The following is a 22,509-nucleotide window of genomic DNA, read 5'->3' on the forward strand; positions in this document are numbered from 1 at the left end:
TTATTAATAGAAGAGTTATATAAGAGCTCTAAGAGAACTGGAACGCAGTTTAATTGCATTAAAACCACAGATCCCAAACCAATCCTACTTTAAAAGAAGTGTTCAGAAAAAAACAAACATCAAAGTGCATAAGCAACCGACAAAAATGTAGGTGCGTCTTTGGCAAGTAGGTAACGGCATAATCGCAGGATCTGATATGACTTAATCTGAATAGTATTATTTACTGAATGTTTATAAAGATGTTTACAAAGAGACGCCCGGGTAGAGGAGGTAGGGGGAAATAAATAAATTCTGGCTCTCATCCTAAAGCATTTTTATTGACGAAATTATTCTCTTAAAAGATTACCTTTATTATTTTTATTTATTTTTTTTGGGGGGGGGGATATCATCTTTCAATCTATTCATCATTAAAATGAACACATTACATTCTTTCTTCCTCTCCCTCCTCCACCCCCTCTTCCTTACTGTCTCTCCCTCCTCCACCCCCTCTTCCTTACTGTCTCTCCCTCCTCCACCCCCTCTTCCTTACTGTCTCTCCCTCCTCCACCCCCTCTTCCTTACTGTCTCTCCCTCCTCCACCCCCTCTTCCTTACTGTCTCTCCCTCCTCCACCCCCTCTTCCTTACTGTCTCTCCCTCCTCCACCCCCTCTTCCTTACTGTCTCTCCCTCCTCCACCCCCTCTTCCTTACTGTCTCTCCCTCCTCCACCCCCTCTTCCTTACTGTCTCTCCCTCCTCCACCCCCTCTTCCTTACTGTCTCTCCCTCCTCCACCCCCTCTTCCTTACTGTCTCTCCCTCCTCCACCCCCTCTTCCTTACTGTCTCTCCCTCCTCCACCCCCTCTTCCTTACTGTCTCTCCCTCCTCCACCCCCTCTTCCTTACTGTCTCTCCCTCCTCCACCCCCTCTTCCTTACTGTCTCTCCCTCCTCCACCCCCTCTTCCTTACTGTCTCTCCCTCCTCCACCCCCTCTTCCTTACTGTCTCTCCCTCCTCCACCCCCTCTTCCTTACTGTCTCTCCCTCCTCCACCCCCTCTTCCTTACTGTCTCTCCCTCCTCCACCCCCTCTTCCTTACTGTCTCTCCCTCCTCCACCCCCTCTTCCTTACTGTCTCTCCCTCCTCCACCCCCTCTTCCTTACTGTCTCTCCCTCCTCCACCCCCTCTTCCTTACTGTCTCTCCCTCCTCCACCCCCTCTTTCTTACTGTCTCTCCCTCCTCCACCCCCTCTTCCTTACTGTCTCTCCCTCCTCCACCCCCTCTTTCTTACTGTCTCTCCCTCCTCCACCCCCTCTTTCTTACTGTCTCTCCCTCCTCCACCCCCTCTTTCTTACTGTCTCTCCCTCCTCCACCCCCTCTTTCTTACTGTCTCTCCCTCCTCCACCCCCTCTTTCTTACTGTCTCTCCCTCCTCCACCCCCTCTTTCTTACTGTCTCTCCCTCCTCCACCCCCTCTTTCTTACTGTCTCTCCCTCCTCCACCCCCTCTTTCTTACTGTCTCTCCCTCCTCCACCCCCTCTTTCTTACTGTCTCTCCCTCCTCCACCCCCTCTTTCTTACTGTCTCTCCCTCCTCCACCCCCTCTTTCTTACTGTCTCTCCCTCCTCCACCCCCTCTTTCTTACTGTCTCTCCCTCCTCCACCCCCTCTTTCTTACTGTCTCTCCCTCCTCCACCCCCTCTTTCTTACTGTCTCTCCCTCCTCCACCCCCTCTTTCTTACTGTCTCTCCCTCCTCCACCCCCTCTTTCTTACTGTCTCTCCCTCCTCCACCCCCTCTTTCTTACTGTCTCTCCCTCCTCCACCCCCTCTTTCTTACTGTCTCTCCCTCCTCCACCCCCTCTTTCTTACTGTCTCTCCCTCCTCCACCCCCTCTTTCTTACTGTCTCTCCCTCCTCCACCCCCTCTTTCTTACTGTCTCTCCCTCCTCCACCCCCTCTTTCTTACTGTCTCTCCCTCCTCCACCCCCTCTTTCTTACTGTCTCTCCCTCCTCCACCCCCTCTTTCTTACTGTCTCTCCCTCCTCCACCCCCTCTTTCTTACTGTCTCTCCCTCCTCCACCCCCTCTTTCTTACTGTCTCTCCCTCCTCCACCCCCTCTTTCTTACTGTCTCTCCCTCCTCCACCCCCTCTTTCTTACTGTCTCTCCCTCCTCCACCCCCTCTTTCTTACTGTCTCTCCCTCCTCCACCCCCTCTTTCTTACTGTCTCTCCCTCCTCCACCCCCTCTTCCTTACTGTCTCTCCCTCCTCCACCCCCTCTTTCTTACTGTCTCTCCCTCCTCCATCCCCTCTCCCTCCTCCATCCCCTCTCACTCCTCCATCCCCTCTCACTCCTCCATCCCCTCTCACTCCTCCATCCCCTCTCACTCCTCCATCCCCTCTCACTCTCCGATTCCGATTATTCTGGAATACAATTTTATTCCATAAACGAACATGCTTAACTTTTACAAATATGATTGCTCTTTCTCTAAATGATGCAATCATTAATTTCCTTTAAATACTAACTATTATTTATTTTTACCAATATAGACATAATTTTTTCTTCTGTTTGAAACCAAACTATTAGGAAATTTAATAATTTGAAACGATGTAAAACTTTACAAGACAAATATTGATTTTTTTTTTTTCATAAGAGCAAAAAAAAAACAAATCGATATTTGTCTTGTATTGATACCGTGATAAAATTAATGACGTTAATATTTAGTAAGCCATTTTAAACATGGAGAGGGGGGAGTGCTTTCTGTACTTATACCTAACAATTTAATTTAAAAAAAAAAACGATATTGTAAAACTTGATTTTGTAAATACTATTTTTTTAAAAATAGCGTCATGGTAATATAAATGCTAAGCACAAAATTATTAAAAAAAAATATGGTTGGGAAATTAATTTACAAACACAAGTCACTTCGATTTTAATTGGTTATATGCACCTTTTTATACTACGTTTAAATACTAATTTTGGGCAAGGGAGTTATTGTTTACCTTTACCGCCTAAACAATGGCTGATTTACTCAGAATAGATATTTATGCCTGCTTTAAATGCTCATAACTAGAATTAAATATTTTATTAATTTTTCTAAATGCAAATACGTCACAAAGCAAAATTGTTTTTGCTAAATTTCCTCCGAATTTTTTCTTTTAGATATATTTATTGAAAAATGTTTGTGTGTACTTTTAGAGATTATAACTAATACTAAATGTTTTGATTTTATTTTTAAACATAAATGTCACACAGCAAAATAAATTGTTTTTTCTTAATTTCCCACCATTGTACTTTTAGGTATATATGTATTGAAACATGTTTGTGCGTAATTTAAATAATTATGTCTGTTTTTTTATTTGTAAACGCAAATAGCTCACAAAGCAAAATTGTTTTTGCCTAATTTGTATTTTCTCTCAAGTCTATATATATATATATATATATATATATATATCAAAAATTTTTGAACATTATTTCTTTCAAAATTATTTAAAAAAAAAAAATCTGATTCTGTTTAAAATTATGATTTAAAAATGTTTACATTGTTTCTAATTATAAATGTTTTAGCATTTTTTATAATATACAAAATGCTGTATATATTGTTTAATATAATTAAAATAAATTGTTTCTTTACAGAAAACCTTCTGTTTACATTGTTCCTTTTTTTTTTTTTTTTTTTTTTTTTTTTTCTACATTTCGGGCAAATTTTTTATCACAAAATGGAGTCTATTCCAGAAGCCATTCTTAATATGAGGAGGTTGGGGAAGAAGAAAAGCTTCCACTGGGCAACGTTAATAAGATATGCTTTTCATTCTACTGCCGAAAAAAATATATAAATATGTATATCTCGGCAGTAGAATGAAAAGCATATCTTATTTTTCTTTTATTAATATTATTGGAATTTTTTCCTTGTACACATTTTTGTGAATTTTTCCATGGATTTCTGCGTTTGGATTATTATGGACCATCTTCCAATTACGGGATTTTTGGATTTTACTTGTGCAAATGGAAATTCAATTAACTTTCTTGAAGTTATATATTTGGATTTTACCGTCACTGGATTATTTATCTTCCACCAGACTATCCATTCATGTGTAATCACCTTTTTCTTCACCATATTCCCTCTGCTTCACTTTTTTTGTTTTCAAGTAAGATCTTTGACTTACTTGTTGTTTCATCAAATACTTTTGCATGCAAAATCCGATCCCGCATTTTGCTAATTCCTACCCTCTGATGAGAAGGAAGGAAAGTATTTCTTCGAAACTGAAATTGACAGGTTAATTGAAATATAAATTTTGGACGTTTGTTGTTTAATGAGTGTAAAGACTTGATAACTTTTTGAAAGAACTCCGTCTAGTTCATTAGTCAGAGCTTTTTTTAAGCCGATTCCAACTATTATTAAATGTTGGATGACTTTAAAATAAGGTGTTGGATATTTTTGAATTCTAGGAGTTTGAGTAAGACCTTACACTTACCGATTCCATAATCCTGCTAAATAGTCAGAATTTTTATAAGAATTATAAATTCTCAGGGCGTCTTTGTGTACGCTGGAGAAAGTAAAATATCTGAGGATATCTGAATTTAGTTCAGCTTTTTATGTATGTCTATAATTTTTCAATCAAAATTGGCCATTTTTTAATTTTTTTTTTTATGATTATTCATTTCGAATATGACATTTAAATCAGTAGTTGTTGGTCTGTGGACCATTGTCACTTAATCTTAAAACATTCTTTTCAGATAAACACAAAACTACAGACTAAGGATAATTAGCATGCTGTAAGTAGAAAAATAAACAAAAATTAAAACATCAGAATGCTATCATTGTCTAAATTTTCAAGTTTGTGTGTGTATATATATATATATATATATATATATATATATATGTCGTCAGAAGATATATTTGTATCAATTTTCAGTATTTACTTCAATAGTACTCAATGTTAATAGAGATCGGTAATAATTTATGAAAATATTCATATTTCATCAAGTACTAGCAAACCACCTGATGTTGCCCGGTCATAAACTACACATAAATATTATATTTTAGTTCATGTCGACTTATTATAGAGCCAATTCTCCATTGATTATTATCCAATATATAGTAACGATTTTCAAAAATATAGAAAAATGACTATGGTACCATCCACTAAAATAAAAAGCAGAACGCTTAGTGGTCCAGACTTCTCTCCAGTGTAATTACTGTCTGAGCCACTTTCAGATGGATGAGAAAGTAAAATACCAGGAGTAATGTTTCATTTTACTGATCCTGCCTAGGTCAACTGTTTTGTTTTCAATTTTGACACCTTAGCAGCAATTTTAAAAACTAAATTGGAAGTGTGCTACAGATCCAAATACCCTATAGATCAAATTTCAACTTTGTAGACCAAATATTCAGAGCGAAGTTTGTTAGACTTTTCTCACACACCTCAACAAGGTCACTTATTTCTGTGCTTAAATTCTACACAATTATGCAGAATGTAGAAACTATGCATAATAGAATTCAGTGTAATAGTGAAATGAAACAAATCTAATAAGAAACCATAAAAAAACGAATAAGTAATTAATGTTCCTTTTTCAAAAGAATATGTAAATTAACCTTCGTGTAGTCACTTGCATATGCATGACTTAGTATATTAAGTTTGTTTTCATAATTGTTAAATAGAAAAAGTAGGCTTTTAATATCAGTATCAGAGTGAGGAAAAAACTCTTATATTCTTTGGCAGAAAGTCATTATTTATTAAACACGAGTGAGTTTGTCTTTCTCATTGTGCTGGTAATCTTTTCTATTCACTGAGCAATCTTGTTTCGGCTGGTAAGTTATATAGTATGGTGCCCAGTGGTTGTTGTTCAGCCATATCCTCTAATGCTTTCCATCAACCACTCCTGAGGATGATAGGGAGTACCAATGAAAAGCGCTAGAGAATATGGATGAATAACAATCACTGCACCATACTATATATAACCCACCAGCCGGCGAATAGAAATGATTACCAGCAAGATTATGAAAAAAAACAAAAAAAACGAATTTAGTCGTGTTATATCAGACATCTATCATAAATCTTACCTGTCTGTTAAAATGTATGTATGTTTGCCTAAAACTTTGGACAGAACCAGCAGATTTTCACAAGATCAGTTTTGTTTTGAAGCTTGACTCTTCGGGCGACAAATATCGAGAATTTGGCTAAAAATACATCCTCAACTGGGCACTTTTCTACAAGGAAGGTTCACTTTTTTGTTGAGATTTTAAAGTCATCCCTCTTTTTGATTGACTAGCCTTAATTTAAACCTTCACTACTTTCGGTTTGATGATGGAGGCAACAGCAAAGACGTCACTTTTTTTTTTTCCACCACGTTCTTTTCCTCCTTTGCAGTACAAGTTCGAGCCTGCCTACTACCACATTGTTTTCTCAACACACACCTACAAATACCCAGGCAACGCGGGCATCCAGGCTAGTATATATATTACTAGCAAACCTGTGTCTTCACGTTGCCCAGAAAAATTAAAGAAACTTCCATTCATATTATTTGGGGAGGGATAATTACTTGTTTGCTTGATCATTGTGTTTATCTGGTAAGGAGACTGTTCATAATTTGCAAGTTATAACTGGATTACAAATAAGATTCGAAAGATTTTCACCTATTATCTCCAGCTTTTATCCATGATATAAAATATTTGTTCAATTAAAATAAAAACAATTGACATTAAAATCTGGGAAAAGCAAAACACATCTCACATAATGCACTGGTATATATATATAGACGTTACTTGCCTTGTGCAAGAATGTGAGTCTTGTTCTCTGAAATACATTATGTATATTGATCTGTTAAGATAAGCTGACAATCACTTTCCTACAGCATTCTTAACAGGAAAAAAACTATCATACTAATGTAGTGTTGACCTTTTTACTGATGGTCACAATGAAGTTGGTGACTTTATGAAATGACATTAGCAGCTAGAGTGACTAAAGTGTTATCTTTTGATCTTTGGTACAATGTCACAACTGAGGAGATTAAATTCCCATAGTTATTAAACCATTCTCAGACCTTTTGTGAACAATAGTTTTTGTTCTCAATAAAAGTAGTCATCAAAAATTTCTGTGCAAAATAGTGAAAGGAAAAAATGTTTTTCATGTAGGTTGCCTACAAGCTTGTGGAGTTGCTAACCCAAGAGTTCAACTTGCCAAAAAAATCTTCAACTGGTAATATTGACATTGTGGAAATTCGCTGGATATTTTTTGGAAAAAAAATTATAATTCACAAATTTTAGATGACTTCAATATAATAGATAAAATAAAGCCAGTCTGTTTGTATTCAGATGTAATATGTAAATGCTAAACTATGCCAGTACCTCCAGATCGATTTGTCACAAATGTGGCAAGGTTAGTCTTTATCTTATTGGTAGGTATAGTCATCAGTTGCAATGATGCAAAGTCAGTTCATAATTTAGGCATTGTATAAACTCTCTTCATGGTTCAAATGTTTTTAAGTACAGTTTGTATTTGAAATTAATCTTATTCAACGTATAATTTGATCTGATCCAAAATTTTATTTTATGAAGCTAGCATGGGTGCCCGGCATTGCCCGGATATTTGGAGGTGTGTGATGAGCAAAAAAAAAAAAAGTGGTAATAGGAAGGCAGGCTCGAACCCATACTGCGAAGGAGGAAAAGAACGAGGAAAAAAACGTGACGTCTTTGCTATTATGACCACCGCCAAATCGGAAATTAAAGCTAGACAACTGAAAAGAGGGGATGACTTTCAAAAATATCGAAAAAAAGCGACTCCTCCCTGTAGAAAAGTGCCCAGTTGAGGGTGAAGAAATTAATGTTTTTAGCCAATTTTTCGGTATTTGTCATCTGAAGGGTCGAGCTTCAAAACGATACTGATCTTGTGAAAATCCGTCACCTCTGTCGAAAGTTTTAGGTAGACATGCAAACATACATACATTTATATATTATTAGCTCAAATTTTCGACCCAAACCGATTAAAAAGCTTGCCCTATCTCTGAATACCCTTTATGTAAAATTTCAAATGTTTAGACCAGAAATTGTCCGGTAGACTGCAGAGGTCAAATTTTAACTTTGACCCTATTATGACCCCTTAAAATTTGTTTTGGGCTCAAATCAAATCAAGTTAAGTTAGATCCATGTTCAGGAAACCTATATCTAAAATTTCAATTGTTTATACCGGAAATTGTCGGAAGAGTTTGGTAGAGTTTTCAAAAGTCAAATCGTTGAACTTTTACCCCCTTAACCAAATTTCTGGCCGAAAACGGATTACAAAGATTTTCCCAAATCTCCAGACCCTGTATATCAAATTTCGAGTCTGTAGATTGAAAATTGAGTTATTGTGTAGGGAAAGACACACACACACACACACACACACACACACACTTTTATAGATATATAGATTACAAATAAACTTTCTTTTTAGGTTTAAGGTTTAGATGGCTCTGACAATTTGGGGATAGGGTTATGAGTACCAGATGAATTGGAAAAGTATAAGAAACCTTACTCCACCAATTATATAGTTTTGGCATAGATTGGTCTAATGACTTTGATATACTATAAAACTTAACGAACAACAAAATGCTAAACTCTCTCCATGATTTTCTTAAAATTTAAAAATATCCAACTCCAGTTTTGGTTGTCTGTGTCTATTCTAAGCTATTGCTAATTCCTGACTGCAAGTTGATGCAATGCCTTCATACTGAGACTGTGATAACTGCATGCTTAATGAAATGCATCCAAAACTCCCGGTAGTAACCAGATGAGAATATACTTATATATTTCATACTGCTGAGAGACCGAAACAACAAAAGAGAAGGAAGGAAGCGAATATTTCAATAATAGAAAGATCTGCTTTTCTCTGCTATTCTTGGCAAAACTCAGCTTGACTAAATACTATCAGTATCAACTGCCGTGATGTCTCAGACTGCAGACGAGTGTTGCCAAATCTTTCACTAAATTCCACACTCTTGCTGATTGGAAATCGGCCAATAACTTGCTGAGAACGCAATTGAATTCTAGCCATTTTCTCTAATAACAATACCATTGTCTGTTGCAGTGGTCATTAATAATTTACAATCCCTCTCACATATGATGTGAGCATATAGAAAAGAAACTGACACCTATTCAGTGTCCATATCTATGCGCTATGACTAAACAGTATTAATAATCTTATGAGATGAGTATAATTAAGAAAACTTTAAATTTATTGACGTTAGGTTAAGGTGTAATTTGTTTTTCACGTTATCAAACCGTGGTACACTACTATAACATAGGAAAAGTCTGCTAAAGTCGTGCTTTAGTTGGGTATGAAAATAGAACATCATCAATATTCACCAATCGACAATACTCCTCAAAAAGGAGAATAATGCTTAGGATGTACCTCCTATGATTGAACCTCTAATTTTGACAAACGAAAAGTCTGTTTGCCAGTGAAGCAGTCTTCCTTCACCAGAATGATGCCAATGGTATATTTTATTGACTGTTATGAAAATAGCCACAAACCAGGCATTTTGAATGCTGCTGAATCACCTCTGGCATCGTTATTGCTACTAAACTCTGCAATAAAGTTATAAAACTGAGATCAAGTCACGGTTTTCTATTTTAGTTCTGTGATACTGAAACTGCCATAATTTTCGACTGTTAATAGTAATGATGCTGATGATGCATACTTAGGTGCAGTACAACTCATTAAAATCCATGTATTGGGTTGACCAAAAAGTTTGTTATCCATTCATCAAAATAGTTTGATATGTTATTTTTTTTATGTCAATTTAAATTTTTTTGAAAATACAAGAGACATCAAAGACTTATTGTAAATGGATAAGCAATGAAACTGCAGTAAAATATGCAGATAAATATAACTATTCACATATACACGTAAGGTGTTTGGGAAATCGATAGCATAATTTTGTGTAAAGATTTTCTGTGGGGCAGTTGCTTTTCTAATATCACTCCATTGCTAATTTTCTTTGTGGCTCATTTTTCTTTCCTTGCATATTTTTGCTTGTGTTCTGAGATTTATTTGCCTGCATTTGATTTGTTATATTCTCCTTTCTGAAATAAGGACCAACATTTGCAGGATGTTGAGCAAGTCGGTGTGTGGCTATTAAAGGATCCCTTGTTGATCAAGTAGTGCAAATCCGTTCTTAGCCCATAATTTTTATATTTATTTAGTGTAATTTTTTAAATTTTATTTTTTTATGGTTCTGTTGGTGTATGTGGAAACGCCAAGACCAACAAACCTGTGATTCGGTTTCAGAGACTGTGTTTATCCATCCCATATGTAGAAATAACCATTCACTCATGTGTTAGATGTTTACAATAAAAGCTCTATATCAATATTGGTTTCTATAGCATTCTATAAACCAAGCATTTCTGAACATGTATGCATGTATATAAATTTTCTAACTATTAACTTTTGAAAAGCAAGCTTTCATCTTATTTACTAGCCACATGTACATAATTCATGAATATATTTAAATTAGTTTTGAAATGTCTCCACCGTTAATACAAATGGTTCATTTCATTTGCAAAAAAAAAAAATTACATACCCAAATGAAATCAAATGGATATTTACCCAAAGACACGTTGAAATTTGCTCTGACAATGTGATTGATTATTTGGAAAAACAAGCGATAATTTAATTCCAATAACAGAAAATGTTGGTGAAACATGCTTAGACATGTCAAAGTAAATCTCCAAAACATTGTGCATCAGCAAATGTAATTGGCTTTTTACGTGGAGACTTGTGTCTATGGCAATGCCATTTTTTCTCTGATAAAAAATAAATTATAATATTTATTTTAAAAGTTTGCAAGGAAGGGTCATAAATTCTGAATACAAAAACGTATTTATGGTGAATTACTAAAAGTATAATATATTAATTCTATTTTACTGTGTACTAAATAGTGATGCAAAAAAAGTTTCATCGTCGACCAAACAAAAATGACCAATTATTTTTTTAAGTATATATGAAGTATATACGAAGATGCTCAAGAAAGCCAATGTTTGGATCAATTTTGTATTATGTTAACTGAAAATAAATATCATCTGGGAACAGCTGTAAACAACTTTGATACCATTGCATAAACTCTGAATTTGAAATATTTTGAAGCAATTTTAATTTTTTTTTTTTTTTTCATGCGTTCACATATTATAAGGTGATATATTGCATGGATTTTGAATATTTACTTAGTGTTCAATAAACAAGTAGAGCTTAGTAAAGTATAAAAATATCTGTCAATTAAGCTACAAAGGCATTCACATTTTATTGAAGCAGGGAATGAAGCTAAGTACATTTTTTGTTTTGTTTTTTGCTAGTGTTTCTTTAAGAAAAAATCCTAATGATTAATACTAAAAAAAAGAAAAAAATTATCAACAGAATCTCTTTCCAAAACCGGCACAATTAGTGGCAGTATAACCCATTACCAGTTTTGCTCAAAGGATCCTTGATCACAATTCATGTTTTGAATGTCGTTTATGTGGCATAGACAAGGAATTGTTCAATATTTGTTATTTCTGTTTTTATTGTGACCTAATTTGATCCACCAAAAACAATAGAAATGTACTTTTGTGCTATCAGAAAATGTAAATTTGGATTAGCATTATCATGGTGATTCCTCTACCTTCAAGAATTGCCATGGTCATGCTGATTAGGGTAATTATGGTAATTTTGTTTGCATTTATTATTCAATTAGAAAGCAAGGCAGTTGGACTTTGGCTTATCGAGGTGCTGTTTCAGATTATAGTGCTAATTGTATCTAGTGTTGAGATGATTAATTGGAATCAGAAAAATCGGAACTTTTGAGGTATTGAAATCTGTCAGAAGTGGAACTATTAATTCAGATTCCAAAAACTATTTTATGTTTTTGTTTCCAACTTAATTTTCTATTGTTAGCACAAAAATATAACAATCTCAATAAATATATCAGTCTTTGATACAATAGATAAATGGAAAACATTAAGAAATTTGTCAAATTAAAAAAGTTATATTTGGATTTCAAAGATGTTACCCACTCTTTCAAAAAAAGGAGGCAGTTTTTACCTTTTTTTTTTTTTTTTTTTTTTTTTAAGTCGATTTTAGAAAATTAATCTGAAAAATATTGTAATCTTTCCATCATTATGGTGGTGAGGGAGTTTGCTAATAGAAATCTTTGAAAAGTTTCATAAGAAAGGGAAATAATTATGGTTACATTTTTAACATTGTTCATTAAAAAGAATTAATATTCCAGAGAAATAGAATTTATCTCTGATTAATAAGACTTTAAAAATTGATCTTTTAGATCAACTTTAACATTTAGTCTAAAAAGAGAACCCGGTTTCACAAATTTGATAGTTGAGTTTTTAGAGGTCAAAGGAGGAATGAAATTGTTATAGCTGAATCTTTTCTGGATAAATCTGTAGTCTTACAGCTGTTTTGATTTCATAATACCCCTCCCCCACCACCACCACTACCAAAAAAGTAAAAACGTACAGAGTAACTTGATAGAGAACATATATTCTCTTCCTTGTTATCAATTTAATTACCACTTAGAAACTACAATCTGATTACACTGGAAAGGGAGAATAGAAGTAGGACACAAGGAAGGAGAAAAAAAGAAATACACTTAAATACACTAACTACATAGAGAACATGCTATCCAAAGGGGGCACGGCTTTTTTTTTTGTCCAATGAAATTTGTTTCAGTTAAACCATTTATTATCTTTGCCTTGGTTATTATTCTTGAAAGCCTGACTATACATTCTTTTATGTAGACTACTCATAAGATTTAAATACATTGCAGACACCTAGCTGGGGAAAGATATGAGATGAAATTGAAACCAAGGTATTTTGATGGTAACTAAAGCTGTGGAGTCTGTAGATAAAATGCTCAAGTCAATTCCTAGTGTGGATTTTAAAAGATGAGCATGTTTTTCAAGGCTTTTTTTTTAGCTTGGAATTCAATTTCTAAAATCCATTCAATACATGCCAGTATGTAAAACTGATAATACATCGAATGATAAACAAGTGTGTGTGTATGTGAAAAAACCATGTGGTCCCTCACTGACCCCAAAGTTGTTTGCCATGGTTTTCTTTTTCATCTTTTTATGGCCATGGCATTTTTCACATTGATAATTGCCAAGTGGGTGCATGTGGGTTCACAAGTATAAAAATAACTGCAAAATGTACTCAACACCTTTTTTGTAAATATTGGTTGGATTTTGAGTGCATCATGGTGGGAAACTACTTTCTAAGAGTTTTCCAGTTGAAACAGTTTGTTGGTGAACGTCAGCTAGTTTTCATCTCCCAAAGCTCTCTCCACCTGGTCCAAGCCACAATTTGCCTTTGACTGACTCACTGGAAACTTAACAACTCTGTAAAGGATTACTATCCGATCATCATAAAACAGAATGCCAGAAAACCCATTGACACTCCCAAATGTGGTAAAGTTATCTTAAAATTCACAGCCACACCTGAAAACCGGACATACAACTCTAAAATATATTGACCAATCTCCTGTTTAGTCCTTTTTCCTAAAATAATTGCCTACCTTGCTTAATATAACGATTTCAGATGCCTTTGTCTATCCCAGTGAACAACTTCTTCTCCATTGTTTCTGATAAACTTATTTCTTGTCGTCATATTTTCCTTTTTCTCCCCCACTTCCCAACACTTGATAGGAGGGCACTGATAGTACCACACACACGTCGCCTGGCATTGCCCGGCCTTAAAATATGCTCAAATATAATATTTTAATTTATGCAGAATTCATATTTATTATTAGAGGGCCAGTTCTCTCTTAATTTTTATATTGTACCCAATGTATAATAGTGATTTCAAAAGTTAAAATAATAAAACCTGATTTAGGTCCTATCAACTAGGATTGAAACAAAAACATCTAGTGCTCCGGCATTATTCATTACTATATGAGCTATCAATAGATGGATATCAAGACTCTAAAAATTAAGTGATATGAATGTATAAATGTATATTTGTGCATGTATAGAGAAGCACTTTGTTGATTTACACCTACCATGTTCCAATTTAATCAATTTTGACCCCTTTTTACCAGCTAAAAATCAAATCGAATTTATTTCTATATCAAGTTTCCAGTCTATAGACCAAAAATTAACAGTAATTTGGTAGACCGTTCCTCACACACACACACACACACACACACACACACACACACACACACACACACACACATAATATGATGAATATTTTTGTTATTCAGATACACGTTTCATCATTTTTCAAGAAACATTAGTATGGAAGATATTTTGCTGATTACACAATTCGACTCCCAGACCAAAGTCATCTTTTAATTTAAAAGTCTGAATCTCTAGCAATGATACTTTCCTAACAGTTACAAGGAAAGAAGAAAATAAAAAATCTATTTATTTCATTACAAGCAAACCTATCTTATAGGCTGTAACAACAGTATTTAACAATCCAATTCAATGAAACATAGTCACTGTCTACATAGACTATTTGTAAAATTGAGACCCTTTGGATCATTGGTAGTCTGTTTTTTTTTTGTTGTTTTTTTTGTTTATTCTATTCTTTAAGATGTCATTACTGTGATTCATTAACAGATTTTCCTGGTGTCTGTCTCCTCTTTTCAAGTGTGCATTATAACAAACACAATCCAGTGCCGTTTATAGCTATAACATATACTGACCTAAAAGTTCATGGGTATATTAATAATTTATACTAATATTAACAAAATAAAAATATTTTATGTCTCTTTTGGGAAGATTGTAAAACTGTGACCTTAATTCTTTGACGATCCTCTGCATCATATATGAAATGCAGAATGTCAAACATGTGCACATTCGAGATTTAAAAAAAAATTATTGCATTCTAATATTATAAAGTTTGGTATGTTTATATATTTGCATGTGCAAGATTCTCATAAACTAATTGACTCATTATGAATTTTTGAACCGGTAAAAAGGGGTCCAAATGTGGGCTATATTAAGTTTGATTCAGTTCTATATAAAAGATGCAAAATGGAAGTTTTTCGTGAAAATCAGGTACTTCTGATTTTTGAAGTTTTAATAAATTTTCCCAAATTAGTTACTTTGGAGTATTTTGAAGGAATTTCATGTGCATCATATTTAACGCAAATCTGATATTTGAATTTTCAAATGGGAGATTGTGCTCTAAAATCTCTTTAAAACATTTTCAAGAAACTGATATATTGGAAATATTTAATTGATGTCTAATTTGTTAAAATTTTGCCAAATTGGAGGTATTTGAGCTTTCACAACAGGATTTCAACCTTTTGTCTCTTTTGCATAAAACTAAAACTGAATACAGCCTATATTTCTCACCTTTATACTTAGCAGCTGTGTTTCAATGTCATAATGACCGGTTAATTAGTTTAGGCATGAATCTGATATACACAAACATAACACACACACACACACTATTAGCATTTCAGACGCTTTGAAAGCTCATTTTATGTATATGTAAATCATCGCTTCATAGCCAAACAAATTATTAGCATTTTATTTTATTTTTTTTTTCCTTACAGCATATTAATGCTTTTGTAATTATTTATAATGAAGCGAAGTATCTATTATTATAAACGATATATTCAAGGCCATACCAATCACAAGCCGAGAGATCTAACATTTGGGGTCTTTTATTAAAGTCAGATCTTTTTTACTGCTAATATTTCACTCTCATTTCTACGAGAAAATTTCATTATGAAAGGGAATGCAACTCCTCAAAGTGTTTGAAAAATAATTTCAAGAAACATTGTTCCATTTCTTTTTTTTTTTTTTTTTTTTTTTTTTTTTTTTTTTTTTTATAGTTTGTAAGCAACACATCTTTGTTTTTAATCAGAAAAAATTCTTGAATAAACAAAATTGTCAATATGAAAAGGAAACTTTAAGAGATTGACATGAAACTGTTACAGAATATAGAATTTAATGAATAAATTTGGTTAAAAAAACAAAACTATATGCACTATTTTTAATTAATAACAATGAAACATAGTCAATAAAATTCAGTTTTGACTTTTTATACTATACTCACAATATTTCTGACATGCATAATCTCAACTGAAATTTTCTGGCTTGTTAGAAGCTAAAATGATGTCATCTGTAAAAGACTGTTATATCTTGGCGAGCAAAAGGTATGGTCTTAGATACATTGCAGAAGAGTTTCTATTTTACCCAATGGACGTTTATTCATACTTTACCAAATATTATTTAAGCATAAGATTAATCTTCAATGTGGCTCAGTTCATATCCATTTCACCCTTGTTCCTACTCTTTTATACTTATTAAAATAGTCAAGAATTTATATTTCAAAATTTTTCATGAAGAGTGGTAATTTGAAGTACTATCACAAGGTTCAAGCTGATGACACAACAGATGTGCTAAGCATAATCAGTTTGAAGTGACGATCTTCTGAATGTTAAAGATTTTATCCTCAGTATAGGTGATACTTAAAACTACCTGGTTATAGCTGATGAAACCTGAGCAAGCTATCCTGGTGTATTAATTTCATTCTAAATTCTGACTAAACTTTGTGAAAATAACAACTAATATGAGAACAGTCATCGGAATAATCCAAACAATATAAGCAAGGATTGTATCGACCTGGCATTGCCTGGGATCTATTAAGTTCAAATTTCATTTGTAAATATTTAATTTTTATAAAATCAAAATAAGATCTAAGAAAAAGAATGAAAAAAAAAAGTGTGTAGCATACGATAGCTCTTACTGGCGATCAATGGAGATCATTAGACTCTATTAACATGTTGGTTGATTTCTTTGATTTTCTGACTTTTCAGCTTATCTGAAATTTATACACAAAAGGGCATGACATACATGATAATTTGTATGACAGGGAATGTTACTTGGTTGAGAAATGTCCTGGGTGCGGCAACCAGCTCCCCGGGTGTTAGACATGATCAAACGATAGACATCAAATTCTAACCCTTCCATTAGCCGGTGGGGTGTTACCTTGTCATTGGAACTCTTCTAGCTCTACCGGTGTTAACAAATGATCATTTGCCAGGGAGAGTTACTTGCTTTGTCATGCGAACGACATCAGACCCCTTCGATGTTAATGAACAGTATTCCAAAAACAGTAAGACATACCTCAGTAGTGTGGACCCCTTCTGCTCGGTTGATGTCCAATTCAGCTTACTGCTTCTTGGGTTGTTTTGGCTGTGATGTCTGTTTAGGTGATGACAAATGACAGGTTTGTAGAAAAAAGAACTTAACTATTTATTTTACAATATCCTACATTATACATAAAAAATTTACAACTGTCTTTTACCCTAGCTAGGTTACCTTAGCTAATTCTTTGTGTGGGAAGGAGGAGTGCTCCCCCCTTCGTCTCCCACGGAGACACCAAAATATACAGATCTATTGCCTAACTCTTACGCGACAGGCCTCATCACTCGGCAAGAATATCTGTTATTATGCTAAATGGAAACTAAACAAATAGTGCCACAAATGCAGAGAGCCAGAAATGGATTATTATTCAATTAGGATGGTGTTGACTACTTATCTATTTCAAGTTGTTCTTGATCTTCCCTCCCTCGACACCAAATCTATTTTTTGTGTACAGTATTGTTTAAATGTTTAACTTCAACATCAGCTCATCAATTCATTAATGGTTTATTGCTGAATTTCTCCCAACTCATAATTGTTTGTTTTTGGTAGTCATTTTTTCAGAATGGATATGAGTGGAATGCATCTATGTATGTATCTGTTTATTGTGTATTTTTGTGTTTGTTGCAGAATGTATAATTTCCACCTTTACTAATTTGTTGACTTTCGTATTTTTCTTTCTCATTGTTATGAAAAATAAATATATTGGTGTTGGACGGAAGAATAACTTATTAGATGTCCCTCTGCTCCTGTTGACAATCGTATTTTTTTTTTTTTTTTTTTTTTTTTTTTTTGAAAAAAATTTTGTTGCACTATTTTGGGCATAATAAACTTGGTATGATGAAAGATTTGGACGATTATAAAATATACTGAATATCTTTGAATTTTTCAGTCAAAGATTTTCGTCTTGATACAAGAGAGGGGGGCGCTGCTGACCATGATTAGGTCAATACTATTCTTTACCTGGAATTCTTTACAATCCAAAGCTTCTCTGACTGGATTGATGCTACTAAATTTTGCTTGGGACAACTACATTTAATATTCGCAATTAGATAATTTTCTCTTTTTCTATAATACTTAAGTTTTTTCGCCATTCCTTTTTGGATCTTTTAAAGAATAGCTCTCAACTCAAGAATATTAAGACATTCTTTTGAAACCAGCTGTAATTGTTCCACGTTTCACTTGTTTTTATTATGGCCTTATTTTTGGTTTAATGTATATAAAAATGAATGCGGATTTCAACTTTCCCTATAAGTTATGAGATGCATTTCCCAACATGACTAATAGTAACATTTTATTCCCTTTTCCTGAACCTGAAAATAAAATAAATTCTTGGTGGCTTAAAGATGAATTTAAATATTGCTATGGCAAAGCGCGAAAAAGAGCAAGAGGACATTTATTAGACTTAAGATATGAGGAAATTTTTTACCATGAAAATGGTTTCCTCCATGGATTGTAAAAAACAATTTGTGGACTGCATGTTTGTGCCACTCTGTATTTAAATCTTATTCTAGCAAAATCAATTACAAGCCTCTGTCTGTTGTACATAACGAATTTCCAATCTAATAAATCCCACACTGTCTGCCAAGCACCAACCACCATCATTCTGCAGTATTCCATCTCTATGCTTGTTTTACCAGTACTTCAATTAACTGTGCTCCAATGAACTTTCTGTACTTGTAAATACTGCTGACCCACCCAATCAACAAAGTCTCACCTCTTCAGTGTATAGGTGTGTAAATAGCTGAAATTTTTCCATTCTCATTGCTTTACTTAGTGTTTACCTTTGGATCTCTCTTCCTGTTCCCTGTTTCTTTGGCGGTACGGACATGGATAAATTTACATGCAATGTAAACAAACTTCCAGCTACTTGTCTCCTCTCTTATAAATCTGGCTCTTATCACGATAGTCACTTCCATTTCAGTGCAATATGTCGTGTTTGGGATAAAAAAAAAAACCCAAAAAACGATCGTTTTCATTTTTATATAACATTTGTTAACTTGAATAAATTGTATTCAAATTTGTTTCTTTTCTTTTATTTAGGTAAGTGAATTTTATTTGGCTCCATGGTGTCATGAAACTGAGAAATTGTAAGTATTTGTGTTCATTCAAATGTTATATGTAAGACCCGTGAATGAAGAACTCTGTGAATTCCTGATCCCAACCATGAACTCCGTCTTACTATTTTTACTTTTATTTTCTTTCTTTTCTCTCCAAGTTATAAAAAAATAAGTTATGGATGTATGATGCAGAAACCCACATTATTTTTGTAAAGCTCTCAAATGCAAAGTTAATGCCACCATTGGATTCCTCATAACATTTTACTTGCAAAGCTGATCCTTGTATAGGGTTTTGTTTTCAATTGCTTCCTCAAACAAAGACAGACACCATATTTAGCAGGACCTACGTCTCAGTGTTTTCTAGGAAAATTGATGAAACCAAAAATTGTAACCATGAAGTAAATGGATCAAATTAACCCTAAATGCTGACCTTTTTATCCATGAAATATTTGTAAAAGGTTGAGGGAGTCTGGTGCTTACTGACTTGTTCATAATGGTTTGTTTGGGGGGAAAGGAGATTCACAATGGAGAACTAAATCGCAAATTGTGACAAATCTGGAAAGATGTTTTTCACCTGAAATGTTAAATCTCAATCCATTGCAACATGCAAATTAAGCTTAGGATACACACACATTTTTGAATATCAATTTGGTGTTTCAATTTTGCTAGCTTTTTTAAATTTTTATTAAGACTGGTCTTTCACCTCCACAGAAGGCATAGTGCCACTTTGACATAAGTGACTACTATTTGGGACCAAATTTTACCGGGATATTATGTAGGGAGTTGTGCAGCAAGACGTTTCTTTACATTACACTTGAACTTCTGTACAGTCAGGGAAGCAGGGATTCGGGAGGGAATTCCAAAGTCCAGCTGTTTGAGGAAAGAAATTATTTGATTAGAAGACTTTTCGTCATCTAGGATCTCTAGTGTAGGGTGAGATTTTGCTGCTTGTCGGCTTAGTCGGGGGTATTTATGTTGATGGTGGGGGTACAAGTGGTTTGAGCTTGTCAGAACACATTCTATTAAAATACTTGTAAAACGGGCACAGAGATGCCACATTTCGGTGATGGGACAGTGGTAGGAGTTTGGTTGCTAGCGCAGGACCTATTAGGTTGGCGTTTTTTTTTTTTTTTTTTTTTTTTTAACTCTAACTGCCAAAAGATTAGTGGTAGATACAACAGCCCAGATGTGGCAACAATACACCATGCATGATCGAATAGTGGTTTTGTAGAGGTACAGGATACTTTTGGGCGTGAGTAACTTTCGAGCATAAAGAGAGCCCATTTTCTTCACAGCAACCTTGGCAATGATCTCAATGTATTTGTTCCAATGCATGTTGCCTATGAATGTTAAACTGAGAAGTTTGAACGAAGTACATTCAAGTCGTGTATCATTAGCCATTAAATCAGTGGTTGAGGTAGTTTCTTGTAATTAAACGAAAGAAGTTTAGTTTTGGTAGCATTGAATGTTACAATCCATTTACAGCCCCACTCCACTACAATGGTTTTTGCCATTTTCTTAGATATGCGTTCATTCATTTTCCCCTTGAGTCTGTTATAGAGCGTGGGGTCATCAGCAAATATACCTATGTCAGACAATTTTACCAGGAAGGTCATTTATAAATATCAGGAATAAGCCCAAGGATTGACCCCAATGAGGTGGTGGACCACTGCTCGATTCATTAAGGATTCAAAGATTTTGGCAAAGAGAGGGGGGTGGCTAATGGGTCAATAATTCAATGGGTTAGTTCTTTCGTCAAAATTCTTGGAAACGGATACAACTTTGAGTATATATTTGTTTGTATTTGTCATTATACCAAACTGCACTTTTTTTTTTTTTAAAGTGAGATAATAAAATAAAAACAATTCTTGAATTGGAAATCAATATGTAAATCAATGATTTAACCTTAAACTCGGTATATGAGCATGCAAAGTTTCTACTTTGAATATGAACTTGATGTTTTAATATCACTATCAATGTGATAAATGGCCCAACTTTATTATACAGAGGAACACTCAATTTATTTTGCAAATGTTTATCATAGTGAACACTGGGAAAATCGTTCAACTAAATGGAAGTAGTTTGTACAACTCTGAAATTTAAGTAGTGTTGATTGTTTGACAAAATGTCACCTGGAAGCCTGTCTTTTTTTTCTTTCTGATAGATTTAAAAAAAAGTAATGTAGGTTTTTATTTGTTCTGTGGGCGTTTTTCTTCAACGTACTTATGTAGATAAACCTTGTTTTTTTTTTTTACTTAGGTAAAGAAGACCTGCTTTCTATTAATGTATTTTTACCTACATTTCTTGACAGCTGTTATTGTTTCACTAGTTTTCCTTTTAATTTCAAAAACTGTCAAGGAAACATTTTGACCCTGCTAAGATCTGCTCAGACTTGACAGTTTCACGGTTAATTTTACACTAAAACTGTCTCTGACATGATTTTTCTAGCTGGTGAAAGAGGTGCAGCTTTTGGGTAAAAAATGATCTTTTACACCCTTTTCTTTGTTTCACAAATGTAGTAATTACTAAGTTTGTAAATATACTAAGCCCAATTAAATGCAAAAACGTTCGACATTTTTGTGTTGTACTTCCTAACTGAATCCTGACTTCAACTGTTGAAGACTTGGCCAACATTTACACTCTCTGTGAATACAATTTATATTTTTTTGTAAAGAATGAAACTTAAATTCAATTTAAAAACAATTTATGCTCAAAATGAAAAAAAAAGAAAGAAAACTCAATTTTTATACTAATTACAGAACAGGTAAAAATTATCAGAAGAAAATGGTTTTCTACATTTATGCTCTCTTAATGAATATTAAAATCAGTACATGATACTACTAAACCGGATGTCTAGAATCCTTATTCAATTTTTATCAAAATCCATTACATAATTTTGATTCTAAGAATATCTAAAACTAAAGTCTTAATCTTAAGGGTTCTAAAGAAGAAATTGAAGTTTGTTAATCTTAATATTTAATCGCTATGGATCAAATTTAATGAAACTCTGGAATACTTAAAAATTTCAATAAGAGTTTGAATCCATATTATGCCTCCTAAAAACCCTTAAAAAATTATTGGTCCACATATCTATGGTGTTTGCTGATGGAATCAGGACTGGCTGTCATTCATCTCAACATTGACAACGAACTACTGTGTGGCTATCATTTGGGACATATTGGGTTCATTTAAAGCAATTGGCTTAACTTGTCCCGGATGAATGTTATTTTTGATAATTTTGAGAAACCAAATGCACAAAAATTGCAATCAACTTCAGTCATTCTTTGAAAATAATAGTGAAACTAATTGTCTTCAATCCAAGTTTCAATTTTGTTACTTTGCTCAACAGCA

At 34.0% G+C, this 22,509-nt stretch overlaps 1 protein-coding gene across 1 annotated transcript in view; it reads left to right on the forward strand.

Annotated features, from left to right (window-relative positions):
• The window catches only part of LOC145248952 (uncharacterized), a 208,252-nt gene that overhangs the window by 90,415 nt on the left and 95,328 nt on the right, over positions 1–22,509 (forward strand). The gene's annotated exons all lie outside the window — the stretch shown is intronic.

This window comes from Euprymna scolopes, chromosome 27 (assembly GCF_053919585.1).
Source record: "Euprymna scolopes isolate OS-2025 chromosome 27, ASM5391958v1, whole genome shotgun sequence".
NCBI lineage: Eukaryota > Metazoa > Mollusca > Cephalopoda > Sepiida > Sepiolidae > Euprymna > Euprymna scolopes.